Genomic DNA, 14,523 nt, shown 5'->3' on the forward strand with positions numbered 1-14,523 from the left:
AGCCGGGAGGTGCCCGGCGGGAGAGGCTCGTTCTGCTCACGCCCGGGGCGGCCCGCGTACGCGCCTCGTGGGGGGCACAGGCAAAGCGGGGCGCTGTGGGGGGTGCAAAGGCAAGGAACGTGTCAGGGGCTTCCCCTCCGAGCGGCCCTGCCGCTGCCCGGGAAGCTGGGAATCCACTTCTAAGTGCCTTTCCCAGCAGATCGAGTTCAGCTTAGGTCGAGATTTTCTCTCTGTGATCAGCCAAGCCCGCCACCTACCTACCTGTTCTTTAGTGGGCGGCTGTCCTGTGCTACTGACGCGAGGCGGACTCGGGGGTCTCTCCCAGTGCCGCTGTAGTCACAGGTGGCGCGCTGGCACGTCTGACCTTAAAGGCGGCTCTTGAGAGCGGGCGCCTTGGCCGTCGTGGTGACACTGAACTCTCGGAGTTCCCTGTGCTTCCCACAAAATCCTCCATAACTTTTTCCCCTCCGGGTGTGGGGAAGGGCTTTGTTTTTTCTGTTTTGTTTTTAGTGGTGGGGGAGGAGAAAAAATTCAGACCATCTTGTGTATAGTGAGTGTAGAGGATCATCCATTCCGTGAATAAAAAGGCAGGACAGAACATAGAAGCAAACAGAAATTTGCCAGTGGCCTAGAAAGCTACACAAAATAAGACTGGACAACATTCAGAGTAAGAATTAAGCTGTAGTTATCAGTTAACAGTTCCCAAGCGGCTGGAATTTTACTGTCTCTTCATGCCTTGCTAGGTCTTCCAACTGCTGTTATGCAAGTATTTTTTACTTACGATTAAGATTTAATTCCTTCAGGGCTTTGTGCTGTGGGAAATTGCTAAATATTCTATTGGGGGGGGGCTTTGTGGGTAGGGGCAGATGAGTGGATGGATAATTTAGCTTATATAACTTGATGGTGGTAGTGGTGAGCCTAATTGGGGAGAAGTAATTTAAAAGCTGCTTCAGTGACAGTCAGTTCTGCTCTATCGAATAGCCAGATAATAGTCAGATTCCTATCCTTTGACTTTTAAAATGCAGCCTCAATTCTGAACCTGCATAGCCCTGATGGATACCACTTCAGCATTTGAGCTCACCACCGCCCCAGCAAATGGGTGGTTCCAGAAACAGGAAGAAATCTCTATCATTTTTATATGTTGGAGACGGAGAGCCCAGTTCTCCCTTTCTCTCTCTCTCTCTCTCTCTCTCTCTCTCTCTCTCTCTCTCTCTCTCTCTCTCTCTCTCTCTCTCTCTCTCTCTCTCTCTCTCTTTTATTTTTAGGGGATAAAAAAGGCAGATCCAATCCATGGGGATCTGCTGAAAAAAAAAATAATAATTTTAGTTAGGCAAATTCCTGATCATCGGAAACATAATGCTATTCCTTTTTGTGCTGCTAGGTCTGAAGGTGAGGCAGTAGTCAGTAAGATTAGAATGGCCAGTATTTATATTGCAGTTACTGGTTTACAGCTAGCTTACCAAGTAGAATTGCAGTACACTCACTCTCTGCAAAGCAACAGTTTTTGATTGCCAAACAGCCATGGCTGTGCCTTCTGAGTCAGTGGACTGTGAAGTAAACCCTTTTAACTCATTCTGGGGCATATTCCATGGAAGCTCCTGGGACAGCCCATTTGGTTTTTAACAAGAGTCTAAGAGACAGAATGTACTTTTAATAATTTGGCTTTTATTTCATAAAGCCCTTAAAACTGTAGCTGTAGAATTTGGAGAGAAATTTGAAGTTGATCTAGCTATCTAAATCAGTTTTGAAGACATATTAAGTCTTCTATTCCTTTGCATAATTTCCGTGGTATCCTTTAGAAAGGATCAAGTAAGGAGTAAGCTCACTGAAGGAAACAGCTCTCTAGCTCCAATTTCTTCTCTGAAAATGTGCATGTGTGCATATATGTATGTAGATATGTGGATATGTATACATATATATGTGTACACATATACACAGGTATATATACATATGTATGTGTGTATATGTGTATATAGATATGCTGTTATAAGAAGGAAGTTTTATTCAGTCATTAGTGATTAACTCTGCCTGCTACTGTGATTTGGTTAAGGGGGGGGCCCCGATGGAGAAGTGTCAAAATTGTCTTCCTCCTTTTTTTTTTTCTTTGTGGGTGAACTAAAAGCAATTAAAAGCATCTTACATGCTCTATCAAATTCTATGATACACCCTAATAAAATATTTATAATCTTTTTATAATCTATCTATATGTTTTTAAACAGTAGCAGTTATGGCATCAAATGCTCAAAGCATGGAACTGCAATTTATTTGGGATTGTGAAGTGAAACCAGTCAAATGGTGGCAAGAAAAAATATTAGGTCCTCCTTTTGTAAGGTCATTTTGCTAAAGGCAGCAATGGCCTATCTTGGTAGAGATTAAAAATGCAAGTTTGGTGTTTATTTAGTTTGTTTCAAGGTAGAGCTTATCACTATCCAACGTAAAAGTGAGCTAAAAAGGCAATATAATTTACCAGGGTTGAACACAAAACAACATTGCAGGTGTCAAAGGAGTTGTGTCCTATCCTGGAAACTCATATGACCCAGTAACAGCCTTGCACTACTGCTGTTTATTGGGTTGGTTGATTTTATTGTTTTTTTTTTTTTTTTTTTTTTTTTTTTGTTTGGGTTTTTTAATAACTCAATTGTTGACATGATTGTTAAATATTATAAAACTGATGCTGCTGTCTTTTTTTTTTTTTTTTAATTGGGGCCTTTGGGTTGTTGAACTGTATAGGTCTAAGTCTAACAACTTGGCATCTTGGACAAGGAGATTAAGAAATAAGGAAGCATTTCATAGATGAACTGAACCCATAGCATAGAGACCTGGGAAATTTAGTTTTCTAGGCATAGTCCTGTTACTATACAGTTTTTCTCTTGGTTCAATCCTTGGTTCCTTTAAATGCCTATTTCAATCCTTGTCTGTGATTCTCTTGTCCTATGAATGCAGTGGCTGTAGAAGTGGGACTGAAATCCTTTGAATGCTATTGTACTGTTTATTTTGGCTGTTGCATCATATCAACTGGATTTCTAAGTGGTGTGTTTGTCTTGGCAAAGAGGAAAAGCAGAGAAGCGCTTCCAAGTTCTTTCTGATTAAATATGTGAGAATAAAGTGTGTAGTTTTGATTTCCCCTAGCTTCACAGAGAAAATATAACTGAATAGTATCCTTTTTGTTAGGGTCTTGAAGCCTTTGGCATAATGTTTTTGGATTTGGGAGAAACCTGAAAAACAACCTGAGGTTTATTGGAACTAAAGTCCTGTGAGCTTGGGCAAATCACTTTCCCCTCCAAACTAAGTCAATCCTTCAAGGAGCATACAAAGCCCTCTGCAACTTGGGTTACTTTTTAAAAGTCTTGTTACCTACCACTCTCTTTCACATATTTGATTCCTCCTGCACTCATTCTGCTTTCTTCCTCAGTGGACTTGCTGAGGCAGAAATGGACTACATTTGTTCTGATGTAGAGTTCATAGCTTTCCAATATAAAAATGTGCAAATATGATGATTTACTTTATCAGGGTTGAATGGAAACAATGTTGCAGGTGTCAGAGGCCTGAGTTAAAATTGTCACTCATGTTGTTATCTATTGTCAAGAATCTTTAGTTTCTCTTGTGCCCAAACCTTTTCTGTCTCTTGAAATTCTTCACTTTAAAGGCCCGCTTAGAACTTCTTTCACAAAATCATCTCTGAGCCTTCAGATGAAAGTAATCTCTCCCTCAAATTTCTCATAGCATTTGTACTTAATTATTTCATTTCCTTCATTCCTCCATTAGATTAGATGGTCTCTGAGAGTTGGGTGTTAGATTAGTTGGTCTGTGAGGTCCCTTTTTGATTCTAGATTCATGATCCTATGATCTCATCATTTGTTTCTGTATTGTAGATCAGGATGCTTAAAAAACAATAGAAAACCCAGCAAAACCTAATCACTTAGTAGTCATCCTTTTAAAGGCAGCTAGGTGGTACAGGACATTGAGTTTAGCTAGATCTGTTGTCAGGAAGACTCATCTCCCAGAGTTCAAATCTGATAGATCTGACTTTTATTAGCTGTGTAACTCTATTTGCCTCAGGATCCTCATCTGCAAAATGAGCTGGAGAAGGAAATGACAAAGATATTTGTCTTTGCCAAGACAACCCTGAATAGGGTCATGAAGAGTCCCAGGCAAGACTCATTTTCAAATGACCCAACAACAAGCCAACCTTCTTGTCTATATTCTAAGCAGTATTGAACCTTGGGTGATTGATATTGTCTATCCCTAGGTCCATACTTAAAAGCTATCAGAACATATAGTGGTAGCTTAGCCTTTGGGAGCCCAAGATTCCCTCCATGCTGTAATGAATGAGGCATTGGACTAGACTACAAAACAACTCTCAATTTGTGGTCTATTTCATATTTAGCAGTGATGGTAGCAGTTATGGAATATGAGGCAGAGTATGGATATATATCTTGAGATTCATATGGATCTTAACTTATCTTAACATTCATTTAGGTTTTGGTTATTTTAATGTGTATCCTTTGTCCAAAGACTAACAGTTAAAATTCTACCATTGAGAAATTGAACTATGATGAAGATAAAAGACAGTAAAAAATGTGACTAAATGGAAAGACAATGAATAAATTTTCCTTGGAAGGATGAATGAGATGAGTTGGTAGTTCTACCCTAAAGCAGCAAAAAACATTATTTCATAGGATGTTTGGTCATCTCACTTTTTCATAGTGAAGATGAACTTTGGTGAACAGAGCATCAAACAGCTTATGTGTCAATATCTTATTGCAGTGGTTGAAGTTGAGATTTTCTATGAAAAAGCTGACCAAGATCTTCCAAGCTAAGATAATGGACTTACTCAGTGGCAAGATGAAGGTGGCAATGTGGAGGGCAGCAAAAACTATATTGTAATGTATAATTGAGTATTGAGAAGAGATAGTCCAAAAGCTTGAAGATCACTGAGAAGAAACAACACACTTTTTACATGATAAATTCTTTCTTCCAAGGAGAGAGCAGAAAGACACTAGATGAAATAAGCCTTGAATAATATTACTATAAATGAAAATAATTACTTCCTAATAGATCTGAAACAACTATAGTCAGCAATCTATTATAGATGACTGACTGGTTAGGTCTAAGGGCAAATTCAATAACAAATCAGAAAAAGGGAGAAAGATGAGATGGCACTGTCTATGAGCTGATCATATGTGCTGTCCATTCTGAAAAATGGGAAATGGGGCAGGGGGGAGAATAAAAACTTACACAGTTTTAAAAAAGAAGTTGAACTTCAATACAAAACAATGAAGATGCAAAAAAAAATATTCCATAGCGAGAAAACACTTTATTTCCTTGCCAGGCAGAGACATGGCAACCAAGGGCACCAGTACTAGCTAATTTGCAAAAGATTATAGAGGGGAGATTAGAAACAGTGGAAAAAAAACAGTTGAGGAGAAAATTAGCCTGCCTAGAGCTAGAGAGCTTGGTGTGAGATCTAGCTAAACCAGGTCATCCAAAGAGCATTTATAGATGAAACTATGAGGAGACAACAGATACAAAAAAGAAGTAGAGTTGCTTTCCATAATGATTTCTTCTCATAGATGATGATATAGTTATCACCTCATTTGGGTAAACTTCCTCTCAAGATGAGAAAGAGTTCAAACATCAGGTAAAGTTAGGAAGAGTGGTCAGATTCAAAACCATGCAAAAGAAATCTATCCTGGAGGAAACATAATTTTGAAGGCATTGAAGAATGAATTTGCAAGATATTTAATTCATTTTTAAATTTTTTTTATTTTACATACATACATACATACATACATTTATTTATTTATTTCTGAATCAGAGAGAAAAATCAGAACAAAAGGGAAAAACCACAAGAGGAAAATTTTTCTTAAAAAGAAGAAAAAAAGTGAACATAGCATGTATTGATTTACATGCAGTTTCCATAGTTCTCTCTCCGGATTTAATGGCATTTTCCATCCAAAGTTTATTGGGATTGCCTTTTCAAGATATTTTAAATGGGAGAAGATTTCAAAAAGATGGAAAAGATTGGAAGTTAGAAAAATAAAAAGTGTTCAAAAAAATCAACCACTATTGTATCTATATGCTTGCTTTCTCATTTACATAGAATATTTGTGTAAGGACATCCTTGAGGAAAATATGAGAAAGAAACAACCAGGTTTCTCTCTGTAGTTTTCTATAGTAAATTATACCTCCAGTCATGTAACTGACAGAGATAGAAAATGAGATCCTATTGCAGCTATTTATTTCAAAAAACTTTTACTTAGCTGAACAATATGCAGTTTTAAAGTCTCTAAGCAAGATATCTATTACATATATTAAAAGCAATCTATTAGAGATATTGTTGTTCATTGATTTGCTGCCAATTCCATTAACCTCAACTTCAAAACCAAAACAAAGAGCTGTGCTATGGCGACTATCTGGGAGGTTGTTCTGCATGGAGCCCAAGTAAAAGAGGAATTCTTTATCAATGGTAAAGTCTTCCAGATAATTCCATTTACAAATGAGTTTGTGCTTATGAGCAGGCTCTTTACACTGGAAAAGTAAAGTTGGTTAAAAAAAAATGCACTTTGCTCAGATTACAACATTCGATGTAAAAGTCAGTTCCCTGAGTTAATGAGAGACAGACACAGACACACACACACACATACTCACAGAGAAGCTAGAGCATGTGTGTATGTGTAAATTTATAAAAACTTGGGTGATTACTGTAAATGGATACTGCATTTTGAACCAGAATCAAACAACAGAGAGAAACTAGCTGAATTGAACTTGGAAAACTGCACAGAACATTTGATGTTCTTTGCCACAAGACCTATCTAGAAACCTTCTAGCTCAGAATTGTAGAGCTTCACACTCTGAATCAAACTGTAGGTGACCTAAAAGACAATGACAAGCTGTAAGCAGACTGCAGATTATTGGCTGCTATGATTTTTGTGGAAAATAGCATGTGAAGGATATATTAAGGCTACATGTGACTGAGAAAGGTAATTGAACTAGTCATGTAATAATAGTGAGTGGATGATACACAGTCAGACTCAGTGCTATATCACTAACTATTGGAGGCCTTCCTCTGGTTCTTTTAACTTCTACTTCTAGACTTAACTAGACTATTACAGTTACTGATGAGTATGCTGACTTTGTGAAAAATGGCTTAGGACAGCTGTGTGTGATGGAACATTTTGTTCCTTAGGAGCTGAGCACAATTTCTCTGGAAAGGTGTGTTCAGTCCTGTACGAATGATTGGAGGAGGTAATAGATACCTGCCTCTCTGACCTATATACTTCATCAGCATAGTGTGGAGGAGGCTGCTGGAAATGGAGAACCAAGGAGTGCCTCCAATGCATTTGGTAGATCCATTTAGGAGAATTTAGGGCATCTAGGTGATGCTGTGGATAGAGTGCCAGGCCTAGAATCAGAAAGACTCATCTCTCTTAGTTCAAATATGACAAATATGACATTTACCAGTTGTCTGACCCTGGGCAAGTCTTAATCCTTTTTACCTCAGTTCCCTCATTTGTAAAATGAACTGAAAAAATAAATAGCAAACAACTCTAGTATCTTTGCCAAGAAAACCCCAAGAAGAGCTCAACATGACTGGAAAGTGACTGAATTATGGAGAATTAATAGATATACTTAGTTAAGAGTCACATGGGATGAGAAAGCACAAATGAGTTTCTATATTGGAAGGATATTCAAACTGGTGTGATCATTGATATATCAAAGTTCCTTGAACATGATTGGTGCCAAATGTTTGTTGAAAATTGTTCTTGGGTATGTGGACGCAGATGACTTTGAGTGTGGCATTTCATCCTGTCATGTTTGGGAAGCTGCTTTCTTGTCAATCACTTGCTTTCCTATGAACTGAGAAATCATTTTGGTAATGTGCTTTTGAGGTTACTTCTGAAAAATATTGCCATTTCTGGCATAATGACCAACTCTTGCCTCAAGTAAATGTGTTACTCTGAATATACCAGCTGTATACAAACTGGCAGGATCTGAGTCAGACTGGTTGTATCTTTGGTTCATTTTCAGCGTGAATTTGAGTTTGACCTCCATGAGTAGCTATAACCTATAGGCTGAATTTCTTTTGACGCTGGTAGTGGGTATTTTAACTTTATGGAAAATGCCTCAGGACAGCCGCATGTGATGTGGGAATTTGCTCCTTGGGAGCTGAATACAATTTCTTTGGAAAGGTATGTTGTCTTGTGTTAGTGATTGGAGAGGCAAGAGAATACCTGTTTCTCTGACCTATACTTTATCAACACTGTGAGGGGGAGGCAGCCAGCTTGCAGTAATGGAAAGACTGTTGAATTTGGAGACAGAGGAAAAGTTTGTGTAAACATGGGCAAAAAAAATCACTTATCTTTTCTGGAAATGAAGGCATTGAATTAGATGGCTCTGAAGAGCCCTTTAGTTCTGAGTTTATGATCTTATGACACATTTCTCCTCCTCCCTCCCTCCATTCTACTTTGCTTTCTGAAGGTATAGATGCTGTGGAGAGTTTTGGGCAGCAGAGGCACTCACTACTTTGCTTCTGATCTCAGCCTTATGGTTGACTGATCTCTTACCTCTTATGGTTGACTGAAAGATCTGACTGAAGTGGGCATCGTTTCATGGATTTTTACTTGGAGAATATGTATTCAGTAATTAGAAACACCCATTTGTAGGAGCAGAGAGATTGCAGGTAGGTGTTTCTCTGAGGCAATGGGTTTCTCAGTAGAATGAAAAATTGCTATCTTGGAGAACATTTGGATTTAGGGTTAAGGACAGACTGGTCACTGCAATTCCCTTTCCTCATGCAGTTCTTCTACATCCTCCTCCCTGCCAGCTGTTTTTTTTTTTTTTTTTTTTTTTCTATTTCCAAGAACTAGAGGCAAGAGAGGGAATTAATTCCATGATGCCTTGTATGGTACTTGAGGCAGAAAAAGACAACTTATACATTATAGTGACTGCTGATCTGATCTTGTCCTGTTCACTACCTAACATCTCTGAATCTCCCAAAAGACATATGACTCAGTAGTGTGTTACTGCTCTAATAATGTCCTGCATGATAACATTTTGAATTCAGGCAGTTATATTAGATATTATGTCTAGGTACAAAAGAGAAGTTAATTTTCAATGTGGAATTTTTGGATGGGCAAGAGTTTTAAAGTTGGTTGAGTTTCTTCAATCTTCTTACTGAGAATTTGATTTCAAGCAGGGGCCCAGAGCTGGGCAGAATTGCTTGAAGTGAGTCCTCAAAGAGTCAATTGTAAGAATGAATATGGTTTTCATATATTCTAGCATGGAAGGAGATGTGTATGTGCGGGTGTATGTGTATGAACTAAAAATAATTACAGAAAATATGCTCCGAAAACTCAGCACCAATATGCCTCTTTCCTCTGTCCAAGTCTGTGTCTTTTTTGGAATGACATCCCTTGAGGGCAATGACTTTTTCTGTGCTCAGAATGTTGTGGGAGTGATATTGATAGAATCTTAATTTGGGGGGCTGGGCAGGAGATTCCCTCCTTCTGCAGCTGAAGCAGGGTGAGGCCATGCTTGCAACTTCCCTTTGGTTAATGAAGCCAGCCCTTCCAGTGACAGCCATTGCTTTGTCATCCCCAGGAATGGTGTAGGTGGAAGGGCTGGTACTTGCTGCCTGCTACCACTTAAGTGTGACAAAGCTGTCTCACTGATGGTCCTGCTGGAGCAAGAGTAACAATTGGAAAAGTTGCATCTGTGTCATGGTGGCTTCAGTTGCTTACTTTTGTATTGACTTTTATCTTCTCCTATCAACATGCTTGGATATAATCGAGCCAACAAGGGTCTTCTTTCCTAGTCCATAGCTTACCCCCAAAGATTTTTTTTTTTGAGGCATCATGATAAGGAAGCCTTTCATAATTATTTTGCAAAAAAACTGTGCTCTCCTTGGAAAGATTGTACTTAATGAGATGGTGGCAGAGCTGTCAGCCTCCCCCTCACTGATGCTGCTGCTACAATCAGCTGCCTACGTCCATGTAGTAATTACAGAGCCCAACGGAGGGAGTTGGCACCTTCCACCAACGTAATCCCACTTCCCCCGTGCTCTGATTCATCCTTATGTACCTTGTAACTCTACAGCTGCTAGGATGGCTCTCATAGGATCAGGCTTCAATTCCAGGTGTCAGCAGAGATCTGACACATGCAAGGCACAAGCCCAGCCCAGCCAAGCTGGAGAAGTGTTGGTTAACTGAGAGAATGTTTACCCTGGAAAACATTCTGAAGCAAGTCTTCCTCTCCCTCAAGGTCAGGGGTCTGTTTGTTGGGGGGAATACATATAGAATAAGGTCTTTTGGATATTCTTTATTGGTTGGGTATTGTGTTCCAAGGAGCTGAAAGCTAGTTATTGTTTTATCTTGAATGGTGTGAGTGAATTTGCTTGATTTCTCTTTCCAGTGTATGTATGTGTTATATGTTTTCCTTCAGGTATTTGCCTTAAGAAAAGCAGCTGGGAGTCCTTATCTTCCCTGGACTGACAACAGTAAGATGATGTGATAATGACCAGGCTTTGTTGGTTAGCTCTTATGGCCTGAAGAAGAGGTTTTGCCTGTTTGTAAATCCATTCAACCAGCATATGAAGGGCAAGGCTTGGCTAGGCCTTTTTACAGCTTTGGATTTGGTAGGAAGGTGCAAATAGTCATGGTGAAAGCTAAGGGAGAGGGATTTGGGAATGGTTAGGCTGAGACGGAAAAGGGATATGGTAAATACCTCAGATTCTCTTTCCCCCATGGAGTTTCTTGAAATTTTGCACAGGCACTTATACCTTCGGAAGCTAATAATTAATGTGCAACAAGAAAATGGTATTTACACACATATATTGTATCTAGGTTATATTGTAACACATGTAAAATGTATGGGATTACCTGCCATGGGGGGGGAGGGAGTGGAGGGAGGGAGGGGATAATTTGGAAAAATGAATAAATATAAATACATAAATAAATAAATAAATAAATAAATTGGGGGAGGGGACTTCTCGTAAGGTGTAAGACTGATAATTCTGGAAAAAAGTAAAAATATTAAAAGCAGAAAAAAAAAAGATTCTGGGAATAAAAGCTTTTTTTCAGGGAAAAAAAAAATTTTGCACAGGCTGCTACCCTAATATCTGGCTTCCTTGGAGTGCCAGGAAGCACAAATGCTGAGCCATGGGGGAAAAAGGTTTGTCATGTGGGTGACTCAGGGCAGCAATATCAACAGCCCTGGGCCTTAACTGATTATGAGACTCATTCTCCTTCAAAAGGTAACCTTGGAAACCTCAGGTAGGAAGGCTGTCAGGTAGTCCATTGTATTGAGCTAGTAGCTATTATTTGAGTGTGGGTGCTTGGTAAAAAATTGTACCTCTTAAAAATGAAAAATAAAAATAAAAATCATAACCAATTCCAGTCCATGCAAGATAGCTTTGAATATTTAAAATTTCCAAAACCTAGGCCCTTAACACTTCATTCCCACCTACAACCTTTACATTTTGTTTGGCAGTTATTAGAACATTGTGCAACACAATCTCCATCTGTTTCCTATCACCAAACTTGCTGCTGTGAAAATTCCCATGCCTGTTTCAGTGGTTGGTATTTTTGTTTGAGCATGGATTCAAACCATTTGCTACTCACCATTGGAACAAAGTAGATTTGAACCTTGAGGGACATACAATGAGATATAATGGAAAAAAGTACTAGAGTAGCAGTCAGGTTACCTGACCAACTTCATAACTACTCTCTCTATATTCCCTTTTCTTTCATCTCCCAATAAAATATAAGCCCCTTGAAGATAGGGATGGTTTTATCTCCTTATCTCCAGCAGCTACCACAGGGCAGAGTCTTGAGGAAATCTTTTAAGTCTGTTTCTTTGCCTGGAAGATAATGAGATTAGATTAAATTACCACCAAAGCCTCTTTCAATTCTAAATTTATAATAGTATGCATTTAGTAAATGCATTTAGTAAATGTTTATTGAATTGAATTTTTGGCCTTCATTGGATCACTGGCATCTTTTGGCCTCAAATTCTTCATTTATAAATTGGAGAGATAAGATTTGAAAATCACCAAAGCCCCTTCTAGCTCTCTAAGTCTGATTTCTAAGAGAATCTCATCATGGAAAAGATATCTTCCTAGTGGCTTCAATCAAGAGTATCTGCCTTACACTGTGTTGGAGAGTAGTCAGACTTGATTGCTTCTTAGGTAAGCTGTTAAGGGAGACAGTGCTACTATTCCCATACTATCTTGCCATCTAAACACTTGGCCTTTTAAAAGAATCGTTGGAAGCAATACAAAAAGTTATCAGTAAAAATATTTTTAAAAGGAAGAAAGAAGGAAAGAAAAAAAAAGGAAAGGAAGATAGGTTAAAAGGAAAAGAAATACCATCTTTTTAATTAAAAAAATTTTATTAAAGCTTTTTATTTACAAAACATATGCATGGGTAATTTTTCAACACTGATCCTTGCAAAACCTTGTGTTCCAAATTTTCCCCTTCTTATCCTCACCCTCTCTCCTAGATGGCAGGTAATCCAATACATGTTAAATATGTTAAAATATATGTTAAATTTAAATATGTATATATATTTACACAATTATCTTTATGCACAAAAGAAATCAGATCAAGAAAGGAAAAAAAGAAAGAAACAAAATACAATTAAATACCAATAGAAAGAATGAAAATGCTATGTTGTGGTCCACACTCAGTTCCCACTGTCCTCTCTCTGGGTATAGATGGTCTTCATCACAAGATTATTGTAACTGATCTGAATCATCTCATTGTTGAAAAGAGCCACGTCCATCAGAATTAATCATTATATAATCTTGTTGTCATGTACAATGATATCCTGGTTCTATAGCATCAGTTCATGCAAGTCTCCCCAGGCCCCTCTGAAATCATACTGTTGATCATTTCTTATAGAACAATAATATTCCATAACAGTCATATATCATAACTTATTCAGTCATTCCCCAACTTATGGGCATCCACTCAGTTTCCAATTTCTTGCCACTACAAAAAGGGTTGCTAGAAACATTTTTGCACATATGGGTCCCTTTCTCTCCTTTAAGATATCTTTGGGATTAAGCCCAGTAGAAACACTTCTGGGTCAAAGGATATGCACAATTTGATAATTTTTTGAGAATAGTTCCAATTTGCTCTCCAGAATGTCTGGATCCTTTCACAACTTCACCAACCATTAGTGTCCCCAGTTTTCCCACATCCTCTCCAACATTCATCATTATCTCTCCTGTCATCTTAGTCAGAGAGGTATGTAATAGTATCTTAGAGTTGTCTTCGTTTGCAAGAAATACTATTTCTTAAAGCATTGGTCTCCAAAGTGAGGTATAGTATGACCTCAAATGATGAATAATCAGCCCATCTTCCCCCCCCCCCCCCCCCCCCCCCGCCAGTAGCGAGTTACAGGGCTTCTTTCTAATACAATCATGCTTCCATGCTTCTGACTCTTTCAGGGAGGTGTTCTATGGAGAGCCCAAATAGAAGAAAGATTCTTTAACTTCAAATCTTCAGCTTGACAAACTTCCAAACTCTCCCTTTCTATCCCAGAGTCAGTCCCCTTTTAATAGATATCCCCAACAGCAACTGCATTGGTTGCCAGTGAAAATTCTCTGCCCCATAGATGGGTTGCACTCTACATTTGAATGGGTATCATCACCATCCTTCTAGTCACCCTGATTGGAAACCTTGATGCCATCCTTGACTTCTTACCTACCCCACACATTTAGTCAATTGCTAAATCTTGTCATTATGTACCTCAATACCCCCCCCCCCCCGGGATTTAGCATAGTGCCTGGCGATTAGTAGGTTCTTAATAAATGCTTGTTGCTTTTGGAATTATGCTCAAAAAGTTATCAAACTGTGCATACCCTTTGACCCAGCAGTGTTGCTACTGGGTTTGTATCCCAAAGAGATCTTAAAGAAGGGAAAGGGACCTGTATGTGCAAGAATGTTTTGTGGTGGCCAGAAACTGGAAACTTACGTGGATGTCCATCAGTTGGAGATTGGATGAATAAATTGTGGTTATATGAATAGTATGGAATATTATTGTTCTGTAAGAAATGACCAACAGGATGATTTCAGAAAGGCCTGGAGAGACTTGCATGAACTGATGCTGAGTGAAATGAGCAGGGCCAGGAGATCATTATATACTTCAACAACAATACTGTATGCTGATCAATTCTGATGGATGTGGCCCTTTCCAACAATGAGATGAACCAAATCAGTTCCAATAGAGCAGTAATGAACTGAACCAGTTACACCCAGTGAAAGAACTCTGGGAGATGATTATGAACCATTACATAGAATTTCCAATCCCTCTAATTTTGTCCACCTACATTTTGGATTTCCTTCACAGGCTAAATGTATACTACTTCAAAGTCTGATTCTTTTTGTTCAGCAAAACAACTGTTTGGTCGTGTATACGTATATTGTATTTAATTTATACTCTAACATATGTGACATGTATTGGTCGATGTGTCATTGGGGGTTTTCTGAGCTTGGTGATTTGACCACCTCCTATCCC

General features: G+C 38.7%; 1 protein-coding gene across 4 annotated transcripts in view; it reads left to right on the forward strand.

The window, feature by feature from the left end:
- The window catches only part of BAIAP2 (BAR/IMD domain containing adaptor protein 2), a 173,859-nt gene that overhangs the window by 673 nt on the left and 158,663 nt on the right, over positions 1–14,523 (forward strand). The gene's annotated exons all lie outside the window — the stretch shown is intronic.

This window comes from Sminthopsis crassicaudata, chromosome 4 (assembly GCF_048593235.1).
Source record: "Sminthopsis crassicaudata isolate SCR6 chromosome 4, ASM4859323v1, whole genome shotgun sequence".
In the NCBI taxonomy this organism is placed as follows: Eukaryota; Metazoa; Chordata; class Mammalia; order Dasyuromorphia; family Dasyuridae; genus Sminthopsis; species Sminthopsis crassicaudata.